The following is a 21314-nucleotide window of genomic DNA, read 5'->3' as shown; positions in this document are numbered from 1 at the left end:
ACCCCACTAACACACAAGGACTTTTGGATCTCCCACATTCTTAGTCCAGTGTAACGCCCTCAGAGGTGCTCAATAACTGCCATTTCTACCCTCTCGTCAATCAATCAATCAATCAATAGCATGGACTAAAAGCCTACTGTGCGTAGAGCGTGGTACCATGCCCTTGGGAGAGTACAATCGAGATGGAAGTTACAATCCCCACCCCCGAGGAATCTCCAAACTAACGGGACTGTAATCTAACCTCTCGTTCTTTCCCAGTAGCCCCCTTGCAAGGGGTAAAGGTCCAAGTGCTCAGGAGATGAAACAGTGTTCTGTCTCATGGCTCTGATCGATGCATATTGTAAAGCCTATTCATTTCAGTTTATCCAGTCTCACTCACTTTACATATTGTCTTCCATCACAGAGAAGAGCTCATCCCCATGCCACAAAGTCCATTATGAACCGCCTCTTGAAAGGAAAAAAAACAAAGATTTTGCAGGTTCCAATCAGGTGTGGGTCTTAATGGAGCTCAGAGAGGGCGGCTGCCTCCTGGCAGGAGGTAATGGTTATAAATCAGACCAAGTTGGATGGAGACAATTCGCTGGGTTTTGAAGTCCATTTGGCCTTATTGCTTGTTCAGCTCCTTAATGCATTAATTATAAGATATGTATTCCAAAAAAAATTGCAATTAATCAATACTGCACTTATCCAATTTGGCTGCTCAAAAGTGGTAAACAGGGGAACTGGAGAGAGCTAGCACCCGTAGTCAATTCTCCTCTCTGAAGCCCTTTCCTGGAGTGGGCAGATATGCAATTTCCTCACAATGAACATGAATTCCTACAAGGAAACACGAAAAGCACAAATCCTGTCGCTTGAACACTTTGTCACCTCTTTAAGGAGTACTGGAGAGTAGTCCCCACTTACTAGTTTAGATTCAGCTTCAGCTCACTTTTCCATTAGAAATCCTGATCCTCCAGAGTTTCATATCTCTGTTCTTTTCTTTTGCAGCAAGCTAAAATATCAGATGAAAGTTGCTGTCTCAGATATATCTGTGGAAACCAATAATTCTAGAATATCGGAACTATGTTACTTTTCAATTATTCATCGGACACCCACCAGGAGGGGTTTCCAAACATTTTCTCCATCAAAAAATGGAATCCTCGGGGTTCAGAAATGTTACGTAACTCTCCAAGTGCCAGGCTGACCTAGACAACTTAGAAACTCGGATTTCTTGCTCTTATTCTACACACCGCTCTCTCCACAAAATAAAGAAATATATCTGAGGAAACCTAGGTGGACCAGTTTACAAAATGAGTCCTTGGAAAAGTCAACACTCTGATGATATCCAAATGAATCAGAATCACTAGGAATTGTATTTCTGCTGAGATCTCTCTAGGTCACATTAATATCAATCAATTGTATTTACTGAGCACTTACTGTTTATTTAATCATATTTATTGCAAGCTTACTGTGTACAGAGTACTGTACTAAGTGCATGGGACAGTACAATATAACAATATAATAGACACATTTCCTGCCCACAACAAGCTTAGAGTCTAGTGGAGCACAATTATTATGTTCTTAGAATCTCCCTGGGATGAGAACTGAAGTCAGAGCTACAGCACTACAACGTCAGCATTTTGACCAATTACCTCAAAATGGCCTCTCTACTTACTCCTACAGATAAAGGTCAAAATGGGAGCTGAAAGGAAAGTAAGGAAATATGGCTCTAGGCCATCCCAGCCCCACTTGGATAAAACAGTGTTACACTTATTGTTCCCCGAGTAAATTGGATCTATTTTTATGGGCTTCTTAGATCTGCTGTCTGATCCAGTGAAATTAAGAGACCTGGGATCCAGCCCCAGTTCGGCCAAGCTGGTTAATGTGGGTGAAGATTGCAAATGCACTCTGTAGTGTTCTGTTGCCTACTCATTCTTTACATTCCATACCCTGGTGGGAACATGACTGGCAGGGGTGAGAAAGTGGGATTGGCGCTGTGGAAGCCATGAGCGCTAGAATCCATTCCTCCACATGGGTTCTCCGTCCCACAGTCTCAGACCTGAGCCTCAGTTGTCGGCCCTGACCAAAGACACCATCGCTGTCAGACTCCATCGTGCGCTTCTTGCTTTGGACCTTGGGAAGGATAAGACTCCTAGATCATCTGGCTATTGATCAGGACTGCTGAGTTTTCTTAACCTTGATCAATAACAACACAGACAGGAGGAGAGCTTGGTCTTAACCTACAGTTACTTTCTGGCAATGGGCTCTATGGTCTTGAAATTGCTGCAGAATGAGAGGATGTCCTGCCATCACTGTCCATCTATCTTAGATATTTCTTGAGGGAATAGTATTTCTTATATAAGATACATGGTGCCCAACTCATATGAGAAGATTTACTACATATGCTACCCTTCACTTACAGGCGTTTGGATGGTGCTACCTAATAATATCTTACACTTGGGGCAGGCACGGAATTGCAGATGAAGCATTGACAGGAAGTTGCTTCCCTGCACCAGAGGTAAGGAGACATGATATTATGCTCTAAACATCAGCAACCTTCCAGTTGCCAAGCCCCAAACCAGAGTCTGGTTTTGTGTTTTGCTTTAACTTTATTATGGCATTACAACTGCTTGACAAATCACCTGAATTCTACTGGCACATTTATGTGCCTCTTTCTTTTCATCCAGCCAAGAGAATCCATTTTACAAATGCAAGACCTCATGGGTGTTTTGGCCACTAAGATGATAAAAAAAAGTCTTCCAGAAAACTGGAAAGTGTAGAGACAGTCCACAAATCTTGCTCCTAGGGCTCTTATCTATCAGTAGCCAGCACCTTGAACCTGTCCAGGCCAGTTCAATCTGATATCCTCAGGATCTCTGGGTTGGGACTTATGTGAAGCAAGGCTGCACTTCCCAGGGCTACACTGAACCAGAATGACAAACTTTGGCAAACCTGACCTGAAGTCACACCACTGGACTGCCCTCTGGGGAATAAGGGATAGTGTGTCCTTGTTTCCCCTTTAATATTGGACAACCATATCTCTCCTTCCTTAAATCCCTGCAAAGTTTAGAAGCAGTGGGGCTTAGCGGAAAGATCATGGGCTTGGGAGGACCTGGGTTCTAATCCCTGATCCACCACTTGCCTGCTGTGTCATCTTGGGCAAATCACTTAACCTCTTTGTGCCTCAATTCCTTCATCTTCAAAAGGGGATTCAATACCTGGTCATTCATTTAATCATATTTATTGAGTACTTACTGTGTGCAGAGCACTGTACTAAACACTTATCCCTCCTACTTAGACTTTGAGCCCCATGTGGGATCTGATTATTTTGTATCTACCCCAATATTTAGTACAGTGTCTGACACATAGTAAATGCTTAAGCTTAACAAATACCACAATTATTATTATTATTATACACTTTATTTATGGATATTTTATCTTATAAATTTAGCAATTTATTATAGTGTCTGTCATCCGCTAGACTGTAAGGTTCTTGAGGGTAGAGATCGTGTTAACTCATCGTATTGTACTCTCCCAGGTATTTAGTACAGTGCTCTGCATAGAGTCAGTGCGTAATAAATACTACTGATTGATTGATACACATGACAGCAGTACAGTTTAAACTGCCTGTTTCTCAAAGCTCGGAAAAAAATAGTAGACAAGTGCCTAAAATGTTTATGTGCTTTGGGGGCCCTCAATAAATACATATACTTTCAGTGCCACCTTGTTATACCTCTGAGATATTTAAACACTGGGTTTTATGGACTGGCACCTTAGTGTAGACAGACAAAGAATGCTTTGAAAACTGATGCTTCCAAAGAGAAGAAAAAGATCTAAGTAATAGAGGGTGAATACTAGACCATGACTGGCTATTCTGTTGAATGCTGGCTCACAAACATGGGAACACCTCAATGTCTGACTCACCTACAAAGCTGCCCAGCTTCTCATGGGGAGTTAGGTGGGTAAATGCAGTCAGTGTGTCAACAGAGCAACGATGAGTGGTCATTAGAGAAACAGTTCTCCTCTCTTAGTGGTCTGCTTCAGGTCTCTCAAAGCAAGAGCTGGTTTCTAAGAAGCACTCTATGATGATTTGGTTAACTGCCATGTTGGATGATTAAAGCCTTGTGAATAGATAGAATTCAATATGGTTTGGGTCTGGATTTAATGGGAGTGAGAGAGAAAAAGAGAGGGTGAGAGAGGGAGTGGGGGTGAGGGGAAGAGGAAAGGGCAGGATGAAGGGAAGGGAGGGGCAGAGGAAGGAGGAAAGAAGAGGGGAAGAGAGAGGAAGGGGGAGGAAGGTAAAGGAGAGGGTGAGAGAGAAGAGGGAGAAAGGGAGAGGATAGAGGAAATCAGGAGAGAGAGAGAGAGAGAGAGAGACAGAGAGCATGATAGGGAAAGACTATGGAATTAGGAGTCAGCAGATAGGAGACCCAGGTTCTAGGGCCAGCTTCATCTACTGCTGTTTGACCTTGGCTAAGTAATTTTACTTTTCTGAGCTTTGGTTTTCTCTTCTGAAAAATGGAGATAAAATGCCTGCCCCCCTTCCCTCTTAGATATTAAGCTCCATGTAGAAAGAGACTGTATATAATAATAATAATGTTATTGAGTGGCATACATACAAGATAAACACATTGAACACAGTCCCTGTCCCACATACGGCTCACAGTCAAAGATGGGGAAAGGGCAGGTATCTCATCTCCATTTTACAGATGAGGAAACTGAGGCACAGAGAAGTTAAATGATTTACCCAAGGTCATACAGCAGGCAAATGGCAGAGCCGGGCCTGGAACGTAGGTCTCCTTATTGCCAGTCTCACGCTCTTTCCACAAGGCTACACTGCCTCATAATCTGATAATCCCATGTCTACCCAAATGCTTAGTACAGTGTTTGGCACTTAGAAAGTGTTTTATTAATACCATCGTTATATGAGAGAGGAGAGAGCAGAGACAGAAAAGAGAGAGACCCCCCTTTTATGTTACCCAAGAATACGCTTCTTGCCAGTGAGGGGGCACTTAGCTAAAAAGAGAAACCAGATGAGAGAGGTTCCATGAAACTACCCATTTCAGGCCTGGTTTTGCCTTCTTTTATTTAACTTTAGGGGACACAGGCCCAGAGTAACTTGTAAAGCAAAGATGGTGAAACAAATCAACAAACAAAAAGTGAAGGAGGCAATGGAGCCAAATTTAAAACACATCCCCTGGTCCTTGTAACCCATTACTGACAAAAACACCCCACAAGTCATGTGCAATTTTCAGAAAACTGCCTTAGTTCTTTGAAGATGGCTCCTTTTTCCTCTTTTCAAAGAATCAAAGGCTTCATCTCATGCCTAGAGAAATACCTTGGAATGAGTATCCAGCTTTAATCACTAGGAGAATCCACCAACAGCAATCAAGGCCCTGGATCCCTCCACTGAATACCATGGAGTTTAAAAGGTCCAATTCCTTTCCTCGGAGACTCAATCAGAATAACAATGAAAATAATTCATCAGATTGAAACACAAATTAATCCTGTACTGACAACTAGATTTTATCGTGTTTAATTCCAAATGTAATTATTTTTGTATTTAATTACAAAACAGTTAATTACTCTATTTTAATTATGTATCTTTTTTAATTAGATATCTGCTACAAAGCCTTGATAAGGTTCTACTCTATAACATAGCCATTTTTTTTAGTTTATCTGCAGGGTGTATCAACCTAGTTCCTTTATTTTCCTGTTTCTTAAACTGCTGCATTTAAATCCCTCATTTGGTTGTCTCTCAAACACTTTTATGCTTCCAGCCCTGATATCTAAATCTACAGCTGGAAGAAAACAGCAAAAGGCAGGTCAACCTGGTATGCAGCAATCAGAAATGGAGTGAAATTTGTCTTGGAGAAAAGACCTTCGTTAGATAATGATACAAAGAGAGAACAATGAAGAGAGCATTACCCACTGAGGGTATCAGTGCAACCGTGCAGCAAAGGGCGATCTTTAGAAGTGTACAATGCAAAAGCGATTGCCATTCAAGCATTGATCTAATGAGGATAAATGGTGTTCATCTTCTGAGGGGCTTCTGGAAATGCAGAATGAAATTCTGAAATTCAGGACATCAAGATACAAGAAAAATAAATTGCCCTTTCAGTAAATAGCTTTTCTGTTACCCAGACAGAAATGTGGTACGACTGTCCAACTGATTGTCCACTATAATGTTCTTTTTTTAGCGCTTCCGCATGAGCGCTATTGAATTTGAATGTTAATATTTTTTCCAGTCTATTTTAATGGAATCAATTAAGAAGCATGAAATAAGGTGTATCCCTATTTAGGAATGTAGCCACATAATAGTTGGTTCTAGGGATACCAACCCACTTGGCTTATATATCTCTGCCTACCCAGTGACCTGGATAAAATACACTGGTATTGGCATCGACATGTTCTGTCAATCCCGCTCCACAATTTGCAAAATCCTAGCCAGAGTCCTCCTGAACCAACCCCTATGGAATATTGCTAATCTTATGTTCCCCAAACTGGGGTTCAGTGGACATGATTTTGCACCATACCAGAAACAAGAGAAATGCTGAGAACAACTTCATGGCTTCTATATTGGTAGTTTGCCGTCCTTACAAAAGCAGAGTTCTCTGACAACTAGTGAAGAAGTTACTAGTGAACTACTTACTTAATTTTAGAAGGTTATCAGCAGCCCAAAACTACTCCATGAGACCATCAGAAGAGTTTTGTTAGATTCTTTCCTATTCTCCAGTGGAGTAAAGGTGGGTTGCGGGCTAGATCCGGTCTGTTCAACTTAGTCTAAGGGGTCACACTGGAAATGGGAGTTAGTGTGGCCTAATGAAAAGAGGGGCCATGAAGGGGGTGTGGTTACATAAGGACTTGTTTGGTTTACAAATGTGTCTGGGTGTCCTATCAGATCTACCATTCCCAGTAGAAGGGTTTGAACTGTGACTCAACATGGTGCCGCCCATGGCCAGTCATTGATGCATTCTGACTCCACAGCCACAGCGGAGGTGCGGGCACGGTGAAGACATTGGGCTGGCTGCCAATGCTGCTGGGCCCCAAGGCATAGGCGGGCCATTGGCAGGGTCAGCTCTGACCAGACACAGGGACAACCAAGGCCAGCTGGGACAGAGATACAGGTCACCTCTCCCCACGCTAGGCCAGGCTGCGGCTGCAGTGCACGCTGGCCTGGGGGGTTGCCCCCACACTGGACTACTGCTGGCCCCCTGGGGATTTATTTTTTTGTCAGCTTTTTTCAATAGAAAGAAAAGAAACCCGAAGTTTCTCATTTCATTCCTTGCTGGGGCGCAGTCCCAGCCTGTTACAAGGGGGCGGGTAAACACATTGCCCACATCTCTATTACCACCCAAAGACCAGGGCCAGAAGGTCCAATCGTGAACTGCTAAAACCCCTCAAACTGGATCAGCTGGAAGTATTTCACATGGTTAACACCCCATAGTGTAAAATGCACCAATCCGTCAAGGAACCAAAACAACATTACGCACTGAGAATTTCAATGCGCCACGGGATCGAAGAGCAATCTTCCTAAGTGCAAGGTACAAAAGGAATTAGGCGTTGAGCATTGTTCTTCCAGCCCTAAGCACACGGACTTCATCATCATTGGCATTTATTGAGCGCTTACAGTGTGCAGAGCACTGTACTAAACACTGGGGAGAGTACAATACAATTGAGTTGGTAGACATGTTCCCTGGCCACAACCAGCTTACAGTCTAGAGGACTGTAAGCTCATAAGATCTCACTGTTAGTAATAATACCTTTGGAGGCAGGGGAAAGGAGGGGGATGTGGTGTGTGTGTGTGTGTGTGTGTGCGCGCATGTTTGGAGTTCATATGGTGGGGAACACGATAGCTAGCTTTTATGAGAGGTTTTTCCACTTTTTCATCACATTCTAAGGTATTATCTTTGGAACTGAGAATGTCCAGACAGACATTCATTCTTGAAACTGTGAATAAACTTCATCTCTAACTACTGTTAACTTTAAGAAAAAGCAAGCATTTGGGATAGGGAAGAGGAGGAAGCACAGTTTTATTCTCACTTGGAAAGAACTTTAACAAAATTTTACAAGGTTAGTTGACTCATCTGCTACTGTCCAGGGACCATTTGGCACACTTGGGACTCAATTTTGAACTTTATTTTTGCCTCTGAAGAAGCAGGTATCCTCAGTGACATTTAACAGCTCATCTCATATGCAGATCTTAGCAGAATATGAGCAATTCTCATATTCTGACTGGATTGTCCTTGCATCTTTTGGCAGCTCCCAGGAATCAACTGAATGCTCTTTCCTGAGAAGAGGGCTACAATCATTTTCCCAAACATAATTATTCCCATTACATGAGGAGGCCATGTTTTGATATCTTACTGAGCTGTTCATGAATATTTCACTTCTGGAGATCCTTCCCATTATGACTCTATGGCCATCAAGAACAGACTGAAACCATTATGGAAAGCAGTTCCTTCAATATCAGATCAACACTACATCTCTAGGGATATTTGTATTATTTATTTGGTAAGCTCCCATTACATTTAGCATTGGTCAAACTCTTCTCACAATTTTGTGTTCAGTCCAGGGCTCCGCAACTCGAGGGATAAAGAGAACTTGGAAAGAGTTCAAAAGAGAGTTACAGTGATGCCTGGGGTCAGAAAATCAGACCAGCAAAGAGAAGTGAAAGGACTGGGACTATTTAACCTTTTGACGAGAAAGCCGAAAGGTGACCTCATGAGCTCAATTACTCCATGAACGTGGGCTGTCATAAGGATGTGTAAGGGAGGCTTTTGCCCTCCTGCAGAGAAGAGTGGAGTGGCAGATCTATACCCCCACCCCTCGTAACCATGAGCAGACTCACTTCTGCCCTGCTGTGGCACTGCCTTGTGAATTTGTGATTTACACAGCCTGGAAAGGATGTGTGGCCTAAGGTAGGAAAAAATGGAGTTTCCACAGTATGACTCTGATAAGACTTTGCTCCTTAATTCCCCTTCAAGGTCCCCCACTCAAATAGTTAACAGGTAACCCTAAAGGCAACAAGGGCATGATCCTATCATCACCATAGGAGCCCCATGTCTAATCCACTCCAACCCCTTAGCAATGACTACAACAATTCAAGACCCATTACATTTTTCACTGACACAGAGGCAGGGGTTTGGGAGATTAGATAATCAAGCAAGCAAGCAATGGTATTTATTGAGTGCTTACTGTGTGCAGAGCACCGTACTAAGCACTTGAAGAATATAATATGACAGAGTCGCTAGACACGTTCTCTGCCCACTGAGAATAGAATCCTGGTGCTTCACTGATTTGTTAGAGTGACTTGGGAAAATCTCCTCAACCTCTCTGTGCCTTTTATGAAAATGTAAAATGCTGCGGGGGGCAGGATGGGGTGCATCACTGGGCTCAATGCCCAGGGATGTCATAAGTCTTGACTGAATGTTTGTAAAGGATTTTGCATTTCTATAGATCTTTCAATCTGAGACATATCAGGAAGTAGTAAAGGCTTCAATCATACTACACTTCCAGAGACCCTCACTGCATGGGGGATTGTTGCTTTCTACAGTATTTATACACACACACACACACACATATGTGCATGTATGTACACATATATATGCATATATATATATATATATATAAAATACAACAGATCATCAAATTTATAATAAAAGACTACTACTGTCTATTCTGAAATTCCTACATGACAGAAACATCTTATATTTCCTGAAAAAAGAACAAGAAGTGCAGTTTGAAAGGGAAAGTCTATGCAATCTCTCCAGGAGGAAACAATACAATCTTTCGGAAGTTGCACCTTCAAATTATCAAAGTGTTTTAAATACAAGTTTGGCGGATGGCCAGATTTGAACTAAATAAGTGGCTCCATTCCAGACGACTTGGCAGAGTCATATGACAGGACATTCCTCTGCGTTAAGAAAACAAAATGCAGAGAAATCTGAATTTTTTTTCTGTATCCTCACCCCAATTCCGCCATCTCAATGTACAAAGGTTAAATTTTCACCCATGAAAGTTGTGACCATGGGAGGTCACAACTTCCTCTGCAAATTGTTCTCTAAACAGAGGAAAACTCGGATTGTCACGTGAATTACGTGATTTTCACATCCTCTGAAATGGGGCTGATAAGAATCAAGGAAGGATAGCCTGAAAACTTCTTTTTTTTAAATACTCGCGTCATCTGAATAAAAGCAGATGAGAATCTGAATTGTAGGCTCAGTGTTGTATTGTCAAATTTATACTCTTGGGCTCTATTTTGAAAAGGAGGGTAGGAAAATCTGGAAAAATATTTTTTGTTAATGTTTTATTGATTCAAAAACCTGCCACCTTGTGATGGTAAGACTCTTCTTTCTTAAAGGCAAATAGATCTGCCTGATCTCTTCATCAAAAAACGAGTGAAGTAAGGACTAGAGAAGGAAGAGACAGGAGGCAGGGAGGTCAGCGAGGAGGCTGATGCAGTTAGTCAAGGTGAGATATGATAAGTGCTTAGCTTAGCATAATGGCAGTTTGGATGGAGAAGAAAGGGCAGATTTTAGTGATGTTCTGAAGGGAGAACTGACAGGAATTGGTGACAATTTGCATGATCAATTGCTGTAACATTCAAGTTGTGACAACACAACATTAAGCCTACAAATCAGATTCTCATCTGCTTTTATTCAGATGACCAGAGTATTTAAAAAATCTATTTGCCAGATCTATTTGCCTGATTTCTTAATCAAAATAGATACACCAATTGAGAAGAGTCAATTTGATTTTTAAAAAATTTTGTTTTTATATATAGTTTTCCTTCATTTTCAAAGCTAACCACGTACTCCTATATTCTGCTTCTGTGCAACTGGCATGTTGTGCCCAGAAAGAGAATTCCTTGCTAGGAGATGGAGCTCACTGCTTGCAGAATCTATCTCTGCTTTCACAACTGCCTCAATATCCTGATCTTTATGAAGCACTTCGGAGGTATTGCTCTGTACCAAAATGCTTGGAGGTTTGCAGCCTGGCAAAGAACACGGGCTTGGGGAGTAAGAGGACCTGATCCTAAATCTGGCTCTGCCACTTGCCTGTTGTGTGACCTTGAGCAAATCACTTAACTTCACTGAGCCTCTCATCTATAAACTGGGGGTTTAAATACCTACTCTCCCACCTACTTTGTGAGTTGTATGCGGAACAGGGACTGTGCCCAACCTGATTATTTTGTATGTTCTCCAGCACTTAACAAATACCACAATAATTATCTTGAAATTCCAAGGGCGACTCTATTTCCTATCAAACTACTTACAACTCTGTAAGTGCAACCCAATAAACACTCAGATACCGAAATCATCAGATCAAAACATGCAACTTGAATATTCCGACAATTGATCATGCAAATTGTCCCCAAATCCTGTCAGTTCTCCCTTCAGAACATCACTAAAATCTGCCCTTTCTTCTCCAACCAAACTGCTATCATGCTAAGCTAAGCACTTATCATATCCCACCTTGACTAACTGCATCAGCCTCCTTGCTGACCTCCCTGCCTCCTGTCTCTTCCTTCTCTAGTCCTTACTTCACTTGTTTCCTGGATCATTTTTCTAAAAGTGTTTAATACAATGCTCTGCACATCATATCTGCTCCGAATATATCGATTGATTTTTCTTTTGGCACAGTATCCACCATCTGGGTGCTGCATTATACTAAGAAAGTAAAAATACATTACTGATTAATAGCTTTTTCATTCTGATTTTTCCAAGACCAATTAAAATAGCTTCAAGGCCCTGCCAAATAGATTTGCAGCCCAGGCCCTGTGACTCCCCAGTGAATCCTCCATTCAAGGCGACCAGCTCGTTTCCCATCAAAACAGTATATCTATAGGGCAGCCTAAGGCTATATCACATTCCTTGACCTTTACTTGTGCTTCACTCTGTCCTTAGCACCTCTATTCTGCCCCACATCTTGCACATGCCCCCTTTCAGTTCACCCTATAGCAGCTTTGAAAACCTGCTAAAATCATTCTCCCCTTGTTTTTCCCAGAAAAGCTATGTTGCAGTGAGCACTGCCTCAGTTCTGGTGAGCTGGCTGCATTCCAGGACCTCATTGTCAGACATCTTGTCTGGCCAGTTGGTGAAACTGCTCAAGATGGTGAATGTGTCTTCTAAGGTAGGTTCAGGGCCCACAACCATAAAGACGGCTAGCACATGTAACCCCGAGGCCCAGACTCCGAGAGCAGTCCTGCGGGGCCGATGGAAGCCAGCCACTTCCTGCCTGCTCCAGGAGCAGCGAGGCTGAAGCCAACCTTCACAGGTTTTAGAATGGCGTAAAGGCTGTGATATTTGGGACAGAGGCCTTCTCTCACCAGTGAAGAAAACCTGGATATTCTCATCTCAAACCCCCAAAGTCCCATTTCCTCTCCCTCCCATATTCACATCCTCCACTCTTGTCAACCCCCACAAACTTCCCATCCCCAGTAACACCATTTAACACTTCATCTCTCCTTCAAATCCCCTCCACACCGCCCAGGAATTCCCATCCCCATCAGTAACCTCACACTCCTCCTGTTCCAGAAGCCTGCAACTTGGGTGTCATACTCAGCTCCTCACTGTCTTTCACCTCTCACATTCGATCTACAACCAAATCCTGACAGTTCTTCCTGTACAACATTTCTCAGATCTGCCCCTTCCTCTCCCATTCAAACAGATATCACTCTAGTCCAAGCTCTGATCATACGATTCCTAGATAGAGCAGCATCCGATAGCCCAGGGGACAGAGCAAGAAACTGCGGGTCAAGAAGAACCAGGTTCTAGTCGAGTTCTCTCCCTTGTCTGCTGGATGAATTTATGGAAATCAATTAACTATTTTGGGCCTCATTTTCTTTTTTTTTAAATGGAATTTACTTGTTAAGCACTTACCATGTGCCAGGGACTGCACTAAGAATTGGGGTTGATAAACAACATAATCAGGTTGGACACAGCCCCTGTTTCTCAGGAGGAGGATTTAATTCCCATTTTTCAGGTGAGTTAACTGAGGCACAGAGAAGTTAAGTGACTTGTCCAAGGTCATGCAGCAGATAAGTGGCACAGTTGGGATTAGAACCCAAGTCTGGAGAAGCAGCATGGCCTAGAGGATAGAGCATGGGACTAGGAGTCAGAAGGACTTGGATTCTAATCCCAGCTCTGCCACTTGTCTGCTGCATGACCTTAGACAATTCCCTTAACTTCTCTGTGTCTCAGTTACCTCATCTGTAAAATGGGGATGAAAACTGTGAGCCCCATAGGGGACATTGCCTGTGACCAGCCTGATTACCTTGTATCTACTCCAGCGCTTAAAAAACAAACAAAAAAATCATCAACAAAAAGCCCTCTGACTCCCAGGCCTGTGTTCTTTCCACTAGACCACGCTGCTTCTCGAGTGTTCCCCACCATGTCTATTCTGCATTTTGCTCACAGCAACTCAGCAGCATGGATGAATATACTTATACCTTTCTCAGCACTTGGCTGATTGAGAGGGGTTGGAAGACATTCCCATTCACTGCTGATACCAGTAATAATAATAATAATAATAACAATAGTACTTGTTAAGTGCATACTATGTACCAAGCACTGTTCAAAGCACTGGGGTAGATACAGGTTGATCAGGTTGGGCACAGTCCCTCTCCCATTTGGGGCTCACAGTTTTAAATTCCATTTTACAGATGTGATAATTGAGGGCCAGAGAAGTGAAGTGACTCATTCAAGGTCACAGAGCAGAAAAGTGGCGTAGTCAGTACTTGAATGCAGATCCTTCTAACTCCCAGGCCCATGCTCTACCCACTAAGCCATGCCTCTTCTCAACCCACTGGGTTTCCTTTTTACAATAAGAGTGCTGTGGTATTATCACAGAAACCTTGCAGGTTTTTTGTCCTCTAAGAACTTCATATTTATTGCTTGACATTTTTGGTGTCACTTTTTTGGTGTAATGGCTGCAATGATAGTTCAATTTGACACACGCCTGGGCTGGCCCAAAGTCAGTCCAGCCTTCTGTACGTCCCACAGCTGCAGTGGGAACCAGGCATCTTGTCATCCCCGGTCACACCATAATACAGTCTTTATCAATTGCAGCTGTTTATACTTTGGGCGTCATCACAGTGTCTTTCTTTAATCTGGGGAGGCAAAAGGTAGCGCTAGCGATCACGAGCTTACGGTTGGCATATTCCCTGGGCAGAAGTAGACCACTGCTATTTAGCTTTCCAATCCCATGCAGTCTGATTGCTTTCTTTTCCATGTTTCAGCATCACTGCCCACCCATGCATTGAAATCTCCCATGATAATCAGCTTGTCATATTTTGAAATTGCTGTAATGAGTCTATCCAGGTTACGGTTTCAGGAACAGCAACCCCATTTTGAAGAGTCTGTGCACTCAGACTCTTTGGTCTTTAGTGTGGGGCCCATTTAAGTCTCCCATGGAGAGGGATCTCTAATCGCATCCTGCTTTCTCCATCCTTTAGCAAATCTGATGAGCAGAATGGGGAATGCTTGCAAGAACTCATCTGCCTAATGATCTTGAGCATGATCTTGGAAAAAAATATTTAAAAAAGATGATCTTAAGAACAAGTTTTGATTATGGGATGGGAATTTCTTGTTGCACCCTAAGCTTAAATCCTTCCGGTCTTACTGTCAAGCTTTCTTAAGGTATTCAAGACGCAAAAGTTTGGACTCAAAGGGCTCTTGCCGAAAATTGGGACCCAAAGGTGAGCTCAAACTCATTAATGGCATCATTTCCCCTATTTATAACTGAAAAAAAAATTACAGCAAGAATACCAGAACTCTGTTTTCAAGGGGAAAGATTTAGATCGTACCTCCTAATGTTTGTCTATGTTAAAAATGTATCACCGCTGGAAATTGCAGAACAGATCAAAAAACCTAGCGGTCTTTCTACATGCATAGGCATCAGTTCACGACCCTAGTGAGGAAAATTATACATGATCTAAGCATACAAACTCATTTGATATACCTAAGCCAAAAGTAGGCTAATATAGGAGAAAGCATTGAATCTACATTACAAAACAGCAGGCTTAAGAAACACAAGCAGCCCAAAATGTCAAGCTTATCTGTCACACCATGCCTAGCTGGGCTCCTTGTGCATGACAGACTGATTTTAAATATTTGTTGCCCTAGCTTACCAACCACTGAAGATCTGGCAGAATGAAAGGAAAAAAAAATTATTGAAACCTCTGATTGTTAAGGTTTTCAGTCTTTAATGTTTCCTTACACAGCAGCCCACTAATAGCATTTTAAGAACAGTCAGCGTAAGATGTGGTAGAGCAAGGAAGAAGAAAAGGTTACCATTCAATACTGTTTCTTTCATTTTTATAGACCAGCATTTATCAATATGCTTTGGGAAAATGAATTAATGATTGACTTCCTTACTTCCTTGTTCTTGAGTAAGCACTCTTAAAATGTACCTTTGCTAAATTATCTGGGCTAAGTTCTGCCCAGCAAAATAAAAAATATGAGCCGAATAGATATTCATTATGAATCTGTGAACGGTATTGCCAGGAAATCAACTTATTTCAATAGTTTTGTCCATCTTATTTTAAGTGAATAATTGATCATTATTACAGAAGTGTACTATATAAGCTTTTGATTTTGTATGTTAGAAACATTAGCTAACAAAACACAAAAGAGTTCAATAGTATTACCCTAGAAATAGTGTACCATTCGACCTCCACATATCCAGTACACTCAGTTCTGCCTTAATCTATGGTCTCTCCATGTGTTTTAGCTAGAAAGGTGCTAGGAATTAGGGAATGTCCATCCAGCAACATGTCCCAGGGTTAGAAATGGCATTTTGCTCTGTTGGAAGAAAGATTCTGTGTGAAGGCATGCAGCAACTGAATGAGTGTTACATTGTGAGGTTTCTTTTGAGCAGGGCTGAGTGTAAATACAACTCCCATGTCTTAGAAGAAGTGGGTTTGATTATCCAACCTAGGACAGAGCAATGAATTTGCTTTAGGAAACCCTTGTATCACTAATAAAACTGGCCATTAATGTATTGGGCTTTCTCTGAGAGAACCTCAAAGTGTTTTAGGGATATCTTCCCAATATTCCCTTGACTCAAGGGATCAGAAAGGATGGAGGGCTATCCTGTGACAGGAGATATGTCTTGGTCCTTTGTTTCCCTTTATACAGTTAAATCTTCATTAGGTGGAGAGTGGTTTGTGGATTATCCAGACTCCATGCTTCTTACCTGTTCCCTGCCCTTTGATTATTCACTTCTAAGAGAAGCAGCATGGCTTAGTTGATAGAGTATGGGCCCAGGAGTCAAAAGGACCTGGGTTCTAATCCCAGCTCTGCTGCTTGTCTGCTGTGTGACCCTGGGCAAGTCACTCAACTTTTCTGGGCCTCAATTACCTCATCTGTAAAATGGGGATTAAGGCTGTGAGCCCTATGTGGGACAGGGACTGTGTCCAACCCCTTGTATCTACCCGAGTGCTTAGTACAGTCCCTGGCACAAAGTGCTTAGCAAATATCTAATATTATTACTATTATTATTATTACTCAGCACTTCCACTCCCCCCACAAGACTGTAAGCTCACTGTGGGCAGAGAATGTGTCTGTTATATTGTTATGGTGTACTCTCTCAAGAGCTTAGTACAGTGTTCTGCACATAGTAAGTGTTCAATAAATATGATTGATTGATTGATGGATTCCACTCAAGGAATGATAGTCATTCAGGTCACAAACATTTATTGGCAGAGTCTACATGGAGCAAGGATTTTTATAAGACAAAATTTCCAGCCATGCGTACCTGTTTTACCCCCCAAATCTACAAGAGACAAGATCAATTTTACTTGCTGGACAAACACCAGGAAATTGTCCAGTACTGAATGCAGGGAATGTTTTTCGAGGCACATGCTTCTACTAATGATAATTGTGGAATTACTGAGCATTTACTATATGCCAAACACTTTGCTAAGCAGTAGGGCAGATACAATACAATCAGATTAGACCCAGTTCCTGCCCCACACAGGGCTCACAGTCTAAGGAGGAGAAAGAACAGATATTGAATCCCCATTTTACAGATGAGGAAACCAAGGCACTGAGAAGTGACTTGCCCAAGGTCTCATATAGCAGGCAAAGAGATGGAGCTCGCCCTAGAACCTGTCCTGTGTTTTTCATAAGAATCATTTTACCATGATAAAAGTATAATGTCCAATGGACAAAAGCATTTTTTTCCTGACCAATGTCCCCTCTACTAGAAAGTTAATTTGAATAACAGCAAGAGTTAGGAATGCCAGAGAGGGCCTATGTAGGGCTTGTTGGATTGAGGAGCAGCCTTTCCCATCTCAAAGGCTCCCTCCTGCCACTGGGGCATCACGTCTCATCTCATCACTATGGCCTCTTTTCCAAAAGACATGAAAACTCCTAGAGGGCAGGGATGGTTTCTATACCTTTATGTTGGGCTAAAGATCTAAACACATGCAGGGTTGTTTTTTAAGAGCTGAGCAAATGGAGACTGGAGCCAAGTGATCTGGATAATTCATGCAAAGAAATGTTTGTGGAAAGGGATCATGAAACAAGTTTGCCTAAATCATCTAGATAACCATGTCAGATTTTCACTTCTCTCTGCCAGGGTAGGCCAAACCGAGTTTGCCTACATTATCTAGGTAACTGTCTTAGATTTTTCACTTCCTTCTGTCAGGGTAGGCTTGGCAATTGTTTGTTCAAGTTTAAGTCACTTATAAAAATACAATAATTGTAGGGAAAAAAAGACTTCAGGACCCAGAGAAACTGATGATAGGGCTACTGGTTTGGAAGTAAGCTCACACTCTCTCATCCTGGCCAGTCTGGGACCTGCTAGGGCACAGAGTGCAAAGATCAAATAGGTAGTTAGAGGTCCAGCACACAGCATCTTGCATTCTAAATCTACACACATAGTGACTGGAGCAATAACAATAATAATGATAAGCAGTGTGGCCTTACAGAAAGAGCATGGGCCTGGGAGTCAGACGACCTGGACTTAGCCACACACTTGCTCTGTGACCCTGGGAATGTCACTTAACTTCTCTGGGCCTTAGTTACCTCTTCTGTAAAATGGGGATTCGAAAAATGTTCTCCCTCCTTAGACTGTGAGCCCTGTGTGAGACAGGGATTCTGCCTGACCTGATTATTTTGTATCCCCCCCAGCGCTTAGACTAGTGCTTGACATATAGTAAGCACTTGATATAATAATAATAATAACAACAATTATAATGAGCCCTAGGGCCTCATACCAGCAAGTAGTTGCTGGGGCAGCTACTTTGGTCCTACTAACTAAACCAACACTGAATTCAAGTATTGGCTGTCTCCTTGTTTTATTCGGTCACTATACTTAACTTTGTAAGGTAACCATTTCAGCCAGATAATTACAGTCACTCCCTTTTTATTTAATTTTCTCTTACTGAGTTGGTTTCATTTTGCCTCACCCATCCCCATTTGGCAAACTCTTACTCTTTTTTCCTGTGTATCAAACAGGGTTGAAAATTAACAGGGTTCCTCCTTGTTGGCAGAGAAGCCTCACTAATTATGTCAGCAGGGATCTGGGAATGAGGTTCTTTAACTAACATGTGTTTCTTCTATTGGTTACAACAACCATCTTGAGGCCTTTTTTTTTTTACTCTCCCACCAGGTTTGCATACCAGCTTTATTAAGAATTAGCCCAGAAATCTCACTAACTGCTGGAACCAACTGAAGTTTCCAGAACAGAGGTCAGATTTTGACCATTTGGCTGTTTAAAGGGGCCCCAAACCATTTGGATGTCCTGCCGGCAGCTCAAACATACGTCTAAAACAGAATGCTTCATCTTTTCCCTCCAACCTACTCCTCCCTCTAATTTCTCCACCTCAGTGAACACTACCACCCATCCTCCCTATCCTAGAAGGCCGCAACTTTGGGGTCAGCCTCAACCCTTCACAGTCCTTCAATAATGCCAGATCCTGCTGCTTTTTTCTACACATCTCCCAGATCCACTCTTTCATCTCCCAACCAAACTCTTAGGACCTTGGAACAAGCTCCGGTCTGGCCACTGCTAGACTTACTGCTTTAGCTGCCAGCCTCCAGCCTAGCTATGCTACATGCTGCTCTTAGGTTCATCTTCCTTAAAATATCATTCAGCCTACATCTCTCCATTCTTCCAAGCCATCCATAGCTTCCCTGTGTCTTTCCTCACAAAAACTTCTCACATTTGGCTTCAAGGCTCTGAACCATTTGGTTCCACCTTACCTATCTGTTCTCTTAATCATCGGGATATGTTTTAAATGCTTACTACATGTCAACCACTGCACTAAGTGCTGGGGTAGATACAAGATCGTCAGGTCCCACATGGGGTTCACATTTTAAGTAGGAGGAAAAAGGTACTGAATCCCCAGTTTGCTGATGCGGGAACTGATGCACAGAGAAGTTATGTGACTCTCCGAAGGTCACCCAGAAGACAAGTAGCAGAACCAGGATTAGTACCCAGATCCTGTAACTCTTCCCCTCTCAGGATCGCACCTGGAGAGTCTCCAGTAGTCTACTAGTCTTGGCTACGGGAGAAAGAGTCAGGCAGAGGCATACCCATTCCATTCCTAGCTTTGTCAGTGGCTAGCGAGTGGAAAGCAATCTGCTACAAGTCAAAACTCACCTGTGCTGGTTAGTCACGGCATGGGAGAGAGTTGAGGGTGGAGACTCAGGTTTACTGTACGGAAAGAGGCAGTGGTAAACCGCTTCCATATTTTTATCAAGAAAACTCTATGGATACACTACGAGAATGACTGCAGATGGAGGTGGGGCTTTCTGGGAGAGATCTGTCCAGGGAGTCATTATGGGTAGGAGATGACTCAAAAGCAAAAGACAAGGCAAGGATTTGTGTGGGCAGTGAATGTGATGCTTCTTTATTCTATAATTCATGGTCTACTGGCTAGAGCATGGGTCTAGGAGTCAGAAGGGCCTGGGTTCTAATCCTCATTCTGCCATTTGTCTGCTGTGTGACCTTGGGCAAAGCACTTCACTTCTCTGTGCTTCAGTTTCCTCATCTGAAAAATGGGGATTAAGACAGTGAGTCCCATGCTAGACAAGGACTGTGTCCAACCTGATTCGCTTGTGTCTATCTCAGTTCCCAGTACAGTGCCTGCTACACAATAAGTACTTAACAAATACCATTAAAAAAAAATAAATCCCAAGCTCCCTAGTATAGTGCATCACACCAAGTGGGTGCTTACTAAATGCTACTACTGCTAATATAACTACTATTCCCCTAATAAAAACTCTCCCCTCTACTCAATATCAGAATACCAGCCATGGCAACCGTTTAGCCAACAAGTTGGAAGCACTCATTTGCGCTACTCTGCTATGCGATAAAAGTTCAGGAGGATATATGATAAAAGTTCAGGAGGGCAGGGCTTAGGAAAGTATGACTATAGGGATTTTATTAAAAAGAAGTTAATAAAACTAATGAGCTAAAATTCAAGGCATAGAACTCTAGAATTAGTGGTAGTCGTGGAATTCAGTGAAAAGCAGATAATGAAAAGTGGGAAAACTAAAACAAAGAATCAATTCACATCTCTCTACATGCTGAGAAGAAATGTGTCTACTGCACAGAGCATGGACCTAGTAGTTAGAAGGACCTGGGTTCTAATCCTGATTCCACCACTTGTCCGCTGTGTGATGTGGAGCAAGTCACTTCACTTCTCTGTGACTCAGTTACCTCATCTGTGAAATGGGGATTAAGACCTACCAACCCCAAGCCCAGGCGCTGCTGACAGTTGGTCAGGAGAAGTGGCCATGGTTCACTATCAGGGATATGGGAGGGTAGGGAGGAAAGGGCTGAAGGGAGAATACTGGAGAACCAACATTTCCTAGCCTATCCCACCTCCCAGCTCCTTGCTGCAGGCCGAGGACCCTCCTCCCCTCGGTCCCATAGGATGGAATCAAAGCTGGAGGGGCCCCATGAGATACCAGAATCCAGAGCACCCAGGACCCCAGCCCTTTGTCCTGGCTGGGTTTGAACTGGGTTTGTACCTCGCCAGCTACTAGGAGTCAATCTTTCATTTGCTCTAAGATCCTTCTTTGTCCCTTTCTTCCCTCCAATCTCCACAGACCACCCTGCCAAGACAGCAGGAGCTTTAGCGGTGGGGCCGAACAAGCCTGACAGAGGAAGTTCTTGGTGACTTTCAAGGGAGGAATTCTCGCAAGAGCAAACAGGCAACAAAGTGTTGAGGGGAGCAGGAGGAGAGGTACACAGAGCAACACTAGGCCCCGCTGCTTCCCAGAAGAGCAGAATAACATTTGAAAGACAGCACATCCTCAAATAACATGACCTAGAAGGGGATTATGGTCAGTTTTTCTACAGTGGGGGCTTTAATG

General features: G+C 42.7%; 1 non-coding gene across 1 annotated transcript; it reads left to right on the top strand.

The window, feature by feature from the left end:
* Positions 1-19445: 19445 nt before the first annotated feature.
* Positions 19446-19583, top strand: LOC114813982. Its single transcript, XR_003761726.1, has one exon. It is a non-coding gene; the product is annotated as a small nucleolar RNA SNORA7 (small nucleolar RNA).
* Positions 19584-21314: the final 1731 nt, after the last annotated feature.

The sequence above is a fragment of the Ornithorhynchus anatinus genome, chromosome 8 (genome assembly GCF_004115215.2).
Source record: "Ornithorhynchus anatinus isolate Pmale09 chromosome 8, mOrnAna1.pri.v4, whole genome shotgun sequence".
Classification (NCBI taxonomy): domain Eukaryota; kingdom Metazoa; phylum Chordata; class Mammalia; order Monotremata; family Ornithorhynchidae; genus Ornithorhynchus; species Ornithorhynchus anatinus.
Note: the sequence above shows the minus strand (reverse complement) of the source record. Positions and strands in the feature narration are given on the sequence as shown.